Below are 12,182 nucleotides of genomic sequence, written 5' to 3'. Positions count from 1 at the left end.
CATTCATTAAATTCCTCGTCCGAACTGTAGTGAGAGAGCTGCGGTGAACTGTCTCGCCAGATATTTACGATGTCAATGTCATCCGCCCTTATACAGAGCACAATAATATCCTGCCGCTACATCTAGGTAATAATTCTATCGAAGTCCAACGTTTACGAGCACGACAGCATCGGGACAGAAATAATAAACTTTAACTGTAATCGGAATAGCCGCAAGCAAAAAAAATGCGCGCCTTAAACAAAACAAAGTATTTTATGAATCCAAAGCTTTAAACCCCATATTTGGGGTTTCGGACGTCTGTATTTGGCAATAAAATATGTGCCGAATACGATAGCGGGTCGACACAGCCTTGCCGAAACTACTTTTAAATGCGATATTTGCTTACCAATTATATCTAGACCACAAATGGCATGTAGTTTGCATTTATTTATTACTACAAGTCTTTTATACACTGCCGACATTTTTGCATCGTATATCGTTTCATATCCAATAACATTAGCATAAAACAGAGAGAGATGATTATATTCAATCCTTGTTTGATTTTCATTTCGATGATTCTAAAGTGTGTTCTTTTTGTCGTTTGAGGGATCATAACGTGAGTGACCCCTGTGATGGGAGTGAGTTCATGATTAACGAGCCGACAAGTGTCACGATCCACTTCTTGCGACAGTTATCCACTTTAAAAGAGTGTAGTCGTTGTCTTATCTGCTAGGCACTTGCAGATAACACTCCGGTCAGACCTGTCCCTTTATTGTCCCTCCCACGCGCGCTCTGTTATGCTCGTCTACAGTCGCCACGACGAGGATGTTCGTACAACACAACAGAATATCGTTGTATGGTGTTGGTGTGCCTAGCCCTACATACATGCAATTTAGATATTCTACCCTGTTGCGATTTTTTCATTACACTCTTCAAATACGAAATGAATATGTAGAATGGTTCGTACCTGCCATCGATAGTGTCAAGATTTTTATTTTCATTATTAAATAGATTTCATTGAAATTCTGACATGCGCGGACCATGTTTCTTGATGCTTTGCACTGTTGTTAACAATTCACTGTTTACCATCAAGTTTCAATAAGAAAGTTATAGTGAGGCCCTTAAAGGACAGCATTTGCGTTGCTAATCCGGGCATCCTTGTTCACGGCGAGTTTCACAAAGTCCCGGTGACGGATGTGTCACCTACACACTGACCCAAATCTGCGTATAAGTTGTCCCACATGTGCTGGCTCAGACGATGAACCCTCACGGGCTCTTAGATAATAATCATCTATTTCTCTCACGCCTCACATCAGCTGTATGGCCATCCTCTTCCCCTTCAAATATTGAAACACAGATAGCCCACTAAACTGCCGCTTATATATGTACCTGTTACAGTTTTGTTCGCTATCTGCGGAAAAACAAAACAAATGAAGGTGGGAATACTATGCAAAAGCTTTCCTAATAAAATGTGATGAAGTTTATAAAAACAGCGAGCATAGTGCCTATCAAGAAAATGCATCGGTTTTGTTTTCCTTAATTGTTTTACAATGTTTTATTGCATGTCTGTTCCTCATTTATTCAGGTGCGAGAATAAAGTTTAGTTTGTATAAATATTAGTCAAAACAGTCCGTGTGTATTAGAATGCGCGGAACTAGCGGCGCTCGGCCCGCTGCGTAACGACTTCCGTTCCTGCCGTCGCACGTGGCTCATTATAATACGCCTTTTTTAACCACCAATAGGTATTCACTTAACAATATTGGATGGGTCAAGAGCCTTATACAAGCAATGCTCTTGTTTGGGAGACCACACAGCACAAAAGAGCATCAAAGTGAGGAGGCGGACTCACTCCTGGCAACACTATGACAAACATATTCTGTTTCTATGCCTTCTAGGTCAGGAACAATGAACATATTTCCTTCTATACTAGCCAGAGCCAATGAAACAGGTGGTTATAACTTCAACAGTCAGACTTTTAAGTTTTTATACTCCAACAAAACATAGCTACTCATTCATAACAGGCAAAACAAAGTTGGCGTCAACAATTATTTAATTAAAATAAGGAAAAAATATAACAAAGGCTTCATATGCAGACTTTGCATATGATTGTAAAAAATATCTTAAATTCTCATCAAATGAATGTGATGATGTCACTTTGTATTATTTATCACTTACTTTATTTAAGTTTTCACAAAAACTACATTTGAATAGCTCATCCGCCAAACTGAAGTGTACTCGTGAGATAATGAATGTATTTTTATATATTTTCATAATAATAGGAAATAATGATCTGCTAGTGGTTGCTCCCACGGCTGGAAGGTCGTGATGTCCAATGCCACATGACAATCAGGTGATCACGAGAGACCTGAACTTCCGAAAACTATTAGCGTCCGGTGCGCGTGCGATGATCGCATTTTATAATGCGCCGCAATCATACGCAGCCGCAATAATCATCAGGCGATTATGTTAGGACACAGCTTTGGACAGTATGAATAGGTTTTGGCAGATAACACATTCATATTGGCGAATTTATCTTTCCAAACGGATCCATGCGCTTGATAACATAGGGATGTTTTTTAGCATCCCATAGTTTTAAGGCAAGATAGCTATACTGGACCCACCACCGCGCACCATAGTTCCAAGTTTAGGATTAAAGTCACGCACTACCGATCAAAGTCATCTCTATAACTATGCATTCGAACGAACAATTTCCAACAAACATCAAATTCTACCTCCTCACAAGTATTGTTAATCCGTGCTTATAAATGCTGTAGTAATTGGCTACTACGTGACGAGCCTCTTCATGATAGATTCCTAAATACTGTGGAATAAAAAACTACAGGAAACATGTTGTGCTTCATGTTTGAAATCACTAATCGGCTTGTGAGAGCGTGGGCCGGCGGGCGGCGGCAGGTGGTGCGGTCACAACATGGCCGAATGATATCACGTGTTATGTGATAAAAACTAGACCATTGATGAGTTCACAATAGCTTGTTTATTATGTATGTTGCGGTACAACAAACTCAACCAAGACGACCCATGTTTAAGTGTGTACCTACGTGGGGGTTGAGTAAGTAGTTTATGTGTGATGGCCAGTTTTTCACATGAACTCTTCTTGAAAAAACAAAAACTGTGAGAAGAAAATACGAAGATAACTTTCATAGGCTTCAATATTCCTTACATGAATCTATGATTTTCTTGTTACCTACTGTATTTCGCAAGCATTACATCTGTAGTTCTGCGCCATATTTTCAGAAATATGAAAATATAATATAAATATAAATGAAAACATAAATATGAATTCACAGTCAATATGACTTATTCCTAGATTTGCGATGTTGCTGCTACACGTATAATATACAGTGTGGGAGTGTGTGGGTGAGGTGTTGCATTGATTAGTGTGCGTGCCACGTGCTGGAGCTGTCAGTTGTGTGGACATCTGAGTACGTGTGTGGATGGAAGAACATCTTCAAACTGAGAATTTGAGCATGAAACCGCAGGAAAAGGATGCCTAAAATACAAGAAATCGATTATATAACAAATGGTTACCATAATATCAAAATATAAATACGCCAAATAAACCATTTGCATAATTATGAATTTCCTCCCTCCATTGAAATGGAAACATAAAAACAAGCAACCGAGCGTGACGGTGTAGGTCTTTGTACATCCTCGGTATTTCTATAGCTGTGGTGTACAGGATCCATAACTTACCACACTCCACTAAATTCTTAGATTTTTTCATGTTTTATAATTAATTCTTATGTTTATTTCTTTAAATCAAGATCGTTATGGTTTTGTTCATAAAAAACATGTCCATGTACAGAGCAAGTGAACTCATTGCGTATCGTAAGAAACTGTAACCAGTCGTTACGATCCACATAAATCAACGTATCATTATCGACATCAAGTTTTTGTCACGATCAATCTAAGTGCTAATGGACAAAAAATAAACTGTAATTATTTTGCATACGTTTGAAATCAAGACATTTAGTCATTATCGTTTGTGTTGTGACTGTTATTAAATTAAACATTTACACCAGGAAGTAGTTTAATCACGATCTACTAGTTTGGCGTTAGTGGAAAGATTGGTGTGAGATACGCCAAAGGATAATATCATCTGTAAATTGTTCAGCAGATAGAGATTTAAATGCAATAAACATTTCCACGAATTCTGCGGCAGTATTCTCGTTACTGAGAAGGAACGTAAATCTGAAATTCAATTTGTTGTTGTTATGATGTTTAGCGCTGATGGCACTCAAACTATAATAACAATGACAATCGTTTTGACACAATAGTTTTTTTTGCTGCGTGGTACCAGGCTCTCAGACTTAATGGAGAGGTGATATCCGCTTGTCCAGCGGAATGGGAGTCAACAATGATGGCTGCCGTAAAAACGCTGAACCGAGGTCGACTGCCACTGGTTGTCGACATTTTAATTAAAATAATTCTTCACACTGCCAGTTGCAGGTATCAACTATTTGATTAATTTTAGGAAATTGAAGCCTTGCGTGCGTAATGTTGGCTAATTACTTTGTAATTTATGACATGGAGCTAACAAGTCTCTCCCAATTCGTTTTTTAAGAAACTTAACATCCAATCAAAGGAAGAAATATTTTTTGAATAAAATTGTCCTTTTCGCTTAGTGCATATAACATTCAATGAAATGCAACTAATTGAAGTTCAGCATAGCAATAAGTCAGAATGTCGTCGTCTGTAGAGGAGGAATGTGCAGCGTGATACATGACTGCAGGGCTCACAGCGCCTCTCAAGTATTTCTAACAATTTAACCACAAAACTTATGTGACTGTTTCGCGCTGAAGGGTTCAAATATATTTAAGTAAGCTTCCAACTGTCATCTGACGCTAATATGTATTGCGCGAAGTTAAAAAATAGAGCCCAAACCGTACATTAACTAGCTGGGTAAAGTTACGGAGTAAATAATTGACGTCAGATATTTTAGCGGACGTTATCATAAAGTACACAATTACACACGTTGACATAATTATACGTCTATTACCGCATAATCACAGTTCTCTCATATTATAAAACCTTGCTTGCCGTAAGCGATGACTGCGCTAAAAAACGTAATCTCGTCATCACTCGCACTAATTATAACTGAATACGCCGTAACGCATCGCTCGCACTATTAAACGTTAATTATCACATCTATTTGCTAATCAGTACTTGCATCAATCAATCAACATCACTTGTCTAAATAATTAAGAAAGTCGTGACGGGTGACAGTTACAGTACACCTAAAATATTGCAAGTGAACAATTCGATGCCTCTATATCAAAGTTAAACCATTTATCCCTATTATACCATCATTCATAGCCACAGACATGTTTTATGAATTCTTACTCGTTCGTCTGGGAACACGCGACATTTAGGAAAGAACACCGATGCATCATGTTGTGTTGGCACGCAGGAACGCATTGCAGCCTGCTTAGCTGCCGTCATTCGTCGTGCTCCTGTCAGCATCAGACTTAATGGCGGCTGGAGCAGACCACACGCGACACCTGTTTACTGGCGTGCTAAATTACACCAGCTCTGCTATATCGTAAAACTACTAACGACTTGTGACGTGCCGTGTTAGGTCTTAAGGAAGACGGGATGCCAGTAGAACTAATTAGCAACGGATTCCAGAAAAGTCCTCCACTAATAGAAAATTATTTAGTAATATCTCTAGTGAATCTTCTTATGTTCTAACTATGCAGTAAACAATGCAATTTCTTTTCGAGGCAGGTACAATCACTTAAGGATTAAGATAACAACTGCTCGGAATCTTACGTTTAGCATATTTTCGCGTGGTAAGTTTTACTGGTGTATTGTCTCAACATCTAACATAATGGGATTGTTCCAGAAAGCGTTTACGAGTTACTGGAAGCGTTAGTACCTGTAGTAGTTTACCTGGCGCGGACAAAAGGACAGTTAGCCAAACATTGCGGTGCCTACCGTGAGTACTCGCTGCGTACAATACGCGGTAACTGTGCAGAATATAGGTAGGTACCATTGGCAATTAGTTACAAGAATACCCAAAATGTACCTATGTAATATATCTAATTATTATAATTTAAACCATATAATTTTGAGTCCTAATTATGTAGATAAGACAGGTAGTAGACACTTACCTGGAAAGTGATATCAAAAAGTTTGCGTTCCGTAAAAAAACGGATAAGGTAATTAAATTACCTCGTATTTTAATCAGTAAGTCATTCATTACTATATAGTAAGTACTTGCATTCCATTTGTTAATTTCACTAGTGAGAACGTTCAAGTGGCTCTAATTACAATTAGAATCGCGTGGTATTTACGCAGGCCTTGCCCAACGTTTACCTTCCACGGCTATATTCAACTTTTCGGCAATTTATCTAGATAGGTATACTACCTACCTACTTTGTATTTACTTAAAAGTTGTAGGTAGTTAATATTTTGATTATGCAGGCTCTTTATGAATGAAGCCGCAGCAGTGAATCGCTTATCTCGTCATTATCAAGGCATTTTCCTAGATTACGAGCCGAGGCGCCAACAGTATCATGTTTGACTTAATGATCCATCATCATCATATTACATTCATAATAATAATTCGTCAATTGATGTCTCGGTAGCGTATTTACAGAGTGTACATAGCCTAAACGCATCCACAGGAAACTGCTCGCTGATATTTTGTAATGCTGTTTTTTAATTTGTGATTTCAAAGTATACACGAATTTTGCGTACTGCTCGCGTATAATTCGTAGCTTAGACGTGCACATACATCTTTCCAATTTATACACGGTCAAATTTAATTATACAAAATGTATATTAGGTAAAGCATTAAATAAAAATTTGTTAAAGTTGGCTTTGAATCTGAGTTTGTTTATTAAAAATGCTAATTAAACAAAAATGTATGTTGCCTTCTAAATTATTAAGTCAGCCACAATTAACTAGCATCTAAATAATACTATATTAGCCACTATAGTTATCTTCTAAGTAAACCACTCTAAATACAACTCAGCATGATGGTTATTTTTTTGCATCTTTTGTAGCGGGCATTCTAACAGTAAACTTCTAAAATACTATTAAATGACATCATAAAATATATTTAATTAGCTTCTAATTTTTTTTAACTCAGTACGTTTAAAATGTAAGCAAGCAACATACAGCAAGCATAGCTTCGGTCACGGCTCCGGTGCTGCGGGGCTCCGGCGGTCCCATGCGAGCTTATCGTCGCAGATGGTTTTCACGCTCACCACCGCAGCAGGCCGCCTCGCCCCTCCGCGCCTACGCGGTTTTGAATTGCACTCTAGGGGTAGGGTAGACAAGACTACGTGGAGTCGGTTTTGCAGCGATTCGTTTTCGTCACTAACTTCAATTTTTAATACAATGTTTTTTAATTGAACGAGCATTATTAATATTTAAATTAACATTAAATGCTAGGTCGTGTTTTAATCAAAATGGCGAGCATGCAACTGCTCGCGAATAGATTGGAATCGTAAAGTTTTTCGCGCCTATTCCAATGTATACACGATTAGTTTGCATGCGGACTAGCACTGTATATTATGGAACAAAGCAAGATACTTTGGCCACTACAAAATATATGCGAGTATTTGCGTACTGCTGCTGTATACATCGGAAGACTTTGTATAAAAAGTGAATTCCAATCTATTCGCGACTAGTTTCACACGCTTGCGTACTAGCCATGTATATACTGTAAATACGCGTCTCGGTAATCTGTGCCCGATATCGGTGGCCATCTATTTTTAAACGGTTTTATTAAACGGTTTTATTTAGCTCACCCCGTTTGTTTTATTATTTATTCATTCTTTCTTGGGTCAAATTTAGAAATTGAAATTTCAGTGCCTTGCTGTTGTCAGATTGATCTGAAATTTGGTACACACCTTTAATTCCGATGACAATACAATATAGTAATATCAATAACATTGTGAATCCAAGATGGCCGCCGGTACAAAATGGCGGATTACATATTTTTCCACAACCCCCTCAATATGGGTATCAAATGAAAGGGCTACTCAAGTAGAATACTGTCAGCAACCCCAACGGGGCCCAACAGGGCCAAGGCCTGCCTGGGCTGCGGGATTGTCCTAAAGAGTTACCGTGGTCGTGGTACATAAAAGGCCTACGACGAAAAAGAACGGTTTTTAGTCAGTAAGAGTCTGGCACTCCCTCACCGCTGCTGACCCATGTATAGAATGAAGAATATTCGGTAGGCATTTTCATTAAATACTAAAAACTAGATAATAAAAAATCGGTAAAAAAACTTTTAAGTTAAACGGTTTTATATCTTATGTGCACTGAAAAATAAAAAATAAAAAAACAGTTACTTACCTATAAACCTACGTAGGTGGTCCCGGTCATATTAGACTAAAATAAAAACGTGGGGCCCTCTGAAATCCTACTTATGGCAAAGCATATCTTTATACTTTGGTAGATCGTGAGCTCGGCGTTCGCTGATGAAGCCGCTACGGCTGATTATTGATTGTCAAAATCTCCAGTTATGATTATAGTAAGTCGATGCAATCCACACCTATTATACCTCTAGCTAGAAGAAAGTATTACAGCAATAGTTACGGAATGGGCCCCACGTTTTTATTTTAGTCTAATATGACCGGGACCACCTACGTAGGTTTATAGGTAAGTAACTGTTTTTTTATTTTTTATTTTTCAGTGCACATAAGATATAAAACCGTTTAACTTAAAAGTTTTTTTACCGATTTTTTTTATATTTTCAAATGTTTTTTTTTTATTTTTTTTTTAATCTAATATTTAAAAATATAAATAATATGTTGAAAGATAAATTCGTCAATTAATGTCTCGGTAATCTGTCAACAGTAACATCGACAGTCATTACATTCATATTCCATACCTAATAGGTACCTGCTTAATTAGCACTGATGACTTTCATCCATTTGTCTTTTAATTGGAATTTCTTCTTCAAAAAAAAATATATTTATACCTAATACATATACCTACAAAGCCGCAGAGAAACTGGAATTTTAAACATTTCACAAGTAAGTGCATCATCATACCTTAATCCGAGTGCTTAGTTCTCTACAGGTACCTACCTAGCTAGCCAAATCTAAACAAACCAAATTCACTATGCAAGTATGATTTATAAATAAGAATAAGTGAGTAAAAATTAATATGCGAGTGAAAACAAAACCTGTTCTACATGTTCACAAAATAAAAAACTAATATTTAGAAACTGAAGGGATATTCATTGTAAACGTAAGTATATTAATTATAAAATTATGTGTCCAAGCAATTACTAGGTAGGTATTTCATAAAACGCTGTCAAAAAAACTTCAGTTATAAGTACCTGCAATAAATAAAAACAAACTTACCGAAACGTAAGATACACCTCGCACACTCAGAACATAACTGCAGTTCCACAACAATGCCGTCACGATAACTCTCACTCACTAATTAGTTTATTCAAATTATAATAATATGTAACTTGTGAAAAGTTCGCGAGAAATGTTCCGATGCTAGCGGAGCGGTGTCGCGCATGCGTGCCGTACGAACGTGCTCACTCCGCGCCGGCCGCGTGCGATATGCGAGCGATGCCGGACGCGACACAAGTCAGCGGCAGCGAGCGATGTTCCGTCCGACCCGCTGCGATATCGGCGAGCGAATCGCGCGACCAACTGACAAGTCCTCGCTGATCAGCGACTGACAAAATGGCAACCCTTCTGTGGTGATTTGTCCATGGTTGTAGTTGGATAATGTTCCCTTAACCCTTTCCTCGAGGTGAATCACTCCAATATTAAGGGCGTATTCGCATTAAGAGGCACGGCATTGTCCTACACCCCTGTACAAATAGCCAGTTCCTCACTACAATAGTTCAATCAGGTGATTGTACTGCAATAAAAGCGCAGCTGTGATTGAGTTTTCCATTTGATGCGTTAATTTATTTATTAGCCTATCTTTTAGCATGGAACTTTCAGACTGCGCATTGTGCTCACTTCGGCTCACCTACCGAGATTTAATGAATAAATATTCCATGATTTTATCAAAGTATCTGCATACAAGCTGGCAGCGGGGCGGAGCCCGAGATTGCAGGGCGAAGCGCCGGCACAAAGGGGCCGCCGCCGGCACGTCGCATCAAATCACCTACATTCTGGTCGCAATCTTTATGAACTCGCTCTGTGAGGCGCGGCCTGGCGACACTTACCTATGTCTTGCTTTATTTTGTCACTTGATGCAATTGCATACCACCAGCATACTTTCTACCACACCTTTTTTAACTTACTTTAGGTCTTAAAATTATAAGCTAAGTTACTTTATAAAATAATTGAGACTGATTGTTCGCCAGAGTGACCGCAGCAGTGTGATTCTGTAAGACTTCATTCTAAACATCGAATCTGAATCTGAATCTGAATCCGCTGTGAGTTTCGTGATTGGCATTCTAAAACTCGGTTGATAATTCGAATCTACACTAGCGCTACTCTTGCGAGCGTGCTTGCGAGTAAAGTGGCATTCTATAAGGTAATTCCCCCGTGATTTCGACGCTCACTTCGCACTCGAACCCGATTCAAAGTGTCAAATTATAAGCATCTATTTTACGAGTGAAAATAGAAGAAATCATAGTTAGAATAGTGTTTAAAAGTGTTGTTTTAAAGTGATTAAGTGCCTACCTCTAACGATGCAAGAATGAGTAGAAGAAGCTCATGCTTTAGTAGATAACATCATCATCAGAACATAACATCATCATTTACAGTAGGTATTTACATGGTATATTTAAAAATCCATACTAGCAAACTCACCGTGTTCTTATGTAACTGATATAATTCTACATTGTTGAATTATAACAACGTTTTTTATTAATTAGGTTATAAAACAAATCAAGAACAGTAGGGCGACCACGCGAAAGAAGTCCATGGACCATAACTGGCTGTCTAAATATGACGTTATGGAAACTGCAGACGAGGAATATCTTATATTTAGAAAAAATGCGTAATGCGAAATTTTATTCAAAAAAATATTATTGTGTTATTAATAATGTAAAGATTTTTACATTTTATGTGACAGTTGATCATGTTAGTGATTATTGTAAATTACAAGTTCTACAAAAAAAGTTTGGCTTTCCAGCAGCCCTAGGGCGTATTGATGGCACTCTGGTGGCAATGAAAAACCCAGCAGAGAATGAAGAACGTTTCTACTGCCGCAAAGGCTACCATGCAAGAAACGTGCAATTGGTAAAATGGATTTCAATGTTGTAATCAATAATATTTAGGTATTCTAATCGAGTCTTTATAATTTATTTCTTTTTCAGATAACAGATGCAGATTTAAATATTTTACATGTGGATCCCACACATGATGGAGCTACTCATGATAGCTTTATTTTTAATTATCTATAGTCTATACTAATATTATAAAGCTGAAGAGTTTGTTTGATGGTTTGAACGCGCTAATCTCAGGAACTACTGGTCCGATTTGAAAATTTCTTTCAGTGTTACATAGCCCATTTATCGAGGAAGGCTATAGGCTACTTTTTATCCCGGTACGGGAAGTAGTTCCCCGGGTTAAACCGCTGGCAGAAGCTAGAAGTGTTATAAAAGACCACTTAGAGGCATTAACAAATGCTGGTGAAGAAGTTGTTTTCCTTGGTAAGATGATCGTTTCCTGACCCTGCTTCAGAATATAAGCTTAATTACTAGGTATAAAAACTACATAGTTATATTTGTTTTTCAGGTGATTCAGGATATTCTCAGCTAGCCTATCTATGACACCAATTAGTGACGCTGAAGATAATTCGCCAGATTCGTATAACAATGAGCGTCATTTAACTGCTCGCAACTCAGTCGAGACTCTCTCGACTCGAGAGAGCAATAGGCCTCCTAAAAGGACGATTTAGGTGCTTATTAGTACACACTCAATTATATTTCAGACATAGCTGCAAAAATAGTTATTGCATGTGTTATTGTGTTTTGCACAACTTGTGCAATCGCGCAGGACGGCAATCACTATTTCAGAGGAAGATTACTAGAAGAGCTTCAAACAATTTCTGAAGTACTAAGGAGGCAAACTAGGGATTTACCATTTAACGCCGTTTTAGCTCTAGGTCAATTACGTAGGCGAAAAACATAGTGAATATGTGAATATAAGTATGAATTTATTGAATCATACGACACGTGTTAATTAAGGAAATGAACCCCTCGACGGCAACAGGTGTGGTGAGCCCTCGCGCCTGCAGGG

The 12,182-nt window shown here is 38.0% G+C and overlaps 1 protein-coding gene across 1 annotated transcript in view; it reads right to left on the bottom strand.

The window, feature by feature from the left end:
• The window catches only part of LOC124635801 (GAS2-like protein 1), a 67,921-nt gene extending 58,371 nt beyond the window's left edge, over positions 1 to 9,550 (bottom strand). Inside the window, exon 1 of the mRNA XM_047171754.1 lies at positions 9,327 to 9,550. The gene's annotated coding sequence lies outside the window, so the exon portion shown is untranslated. The remainder of the gene's footprint in view (positions 1 to 9,326) is intronic.
• Between the last annotated feature and the right edge of the window lie 2,632 nt (positions 9,551 to 12,182).

Source organism: Helicoverpa zea, chromosome 13, assembly GCF_022581195.2.
Source record: "Helicoverpa zea isolate HzStark_Cry1AcR chromosome 13, ilHelZeax1.1, whole genome shotgun sequence".
Taxonomy (NCBI): domain Eukaryota; kingdom Metazoa; phylum Arthropoda; class Insecta; order Lepidoptera; family Noctuidae; genus Helicoverpa; species Helicoverpa zea.
Note: the sequence above shows the minus strand (reverse complement) of the source record. Positions and strands in the feature narration are given on the sequence as shown.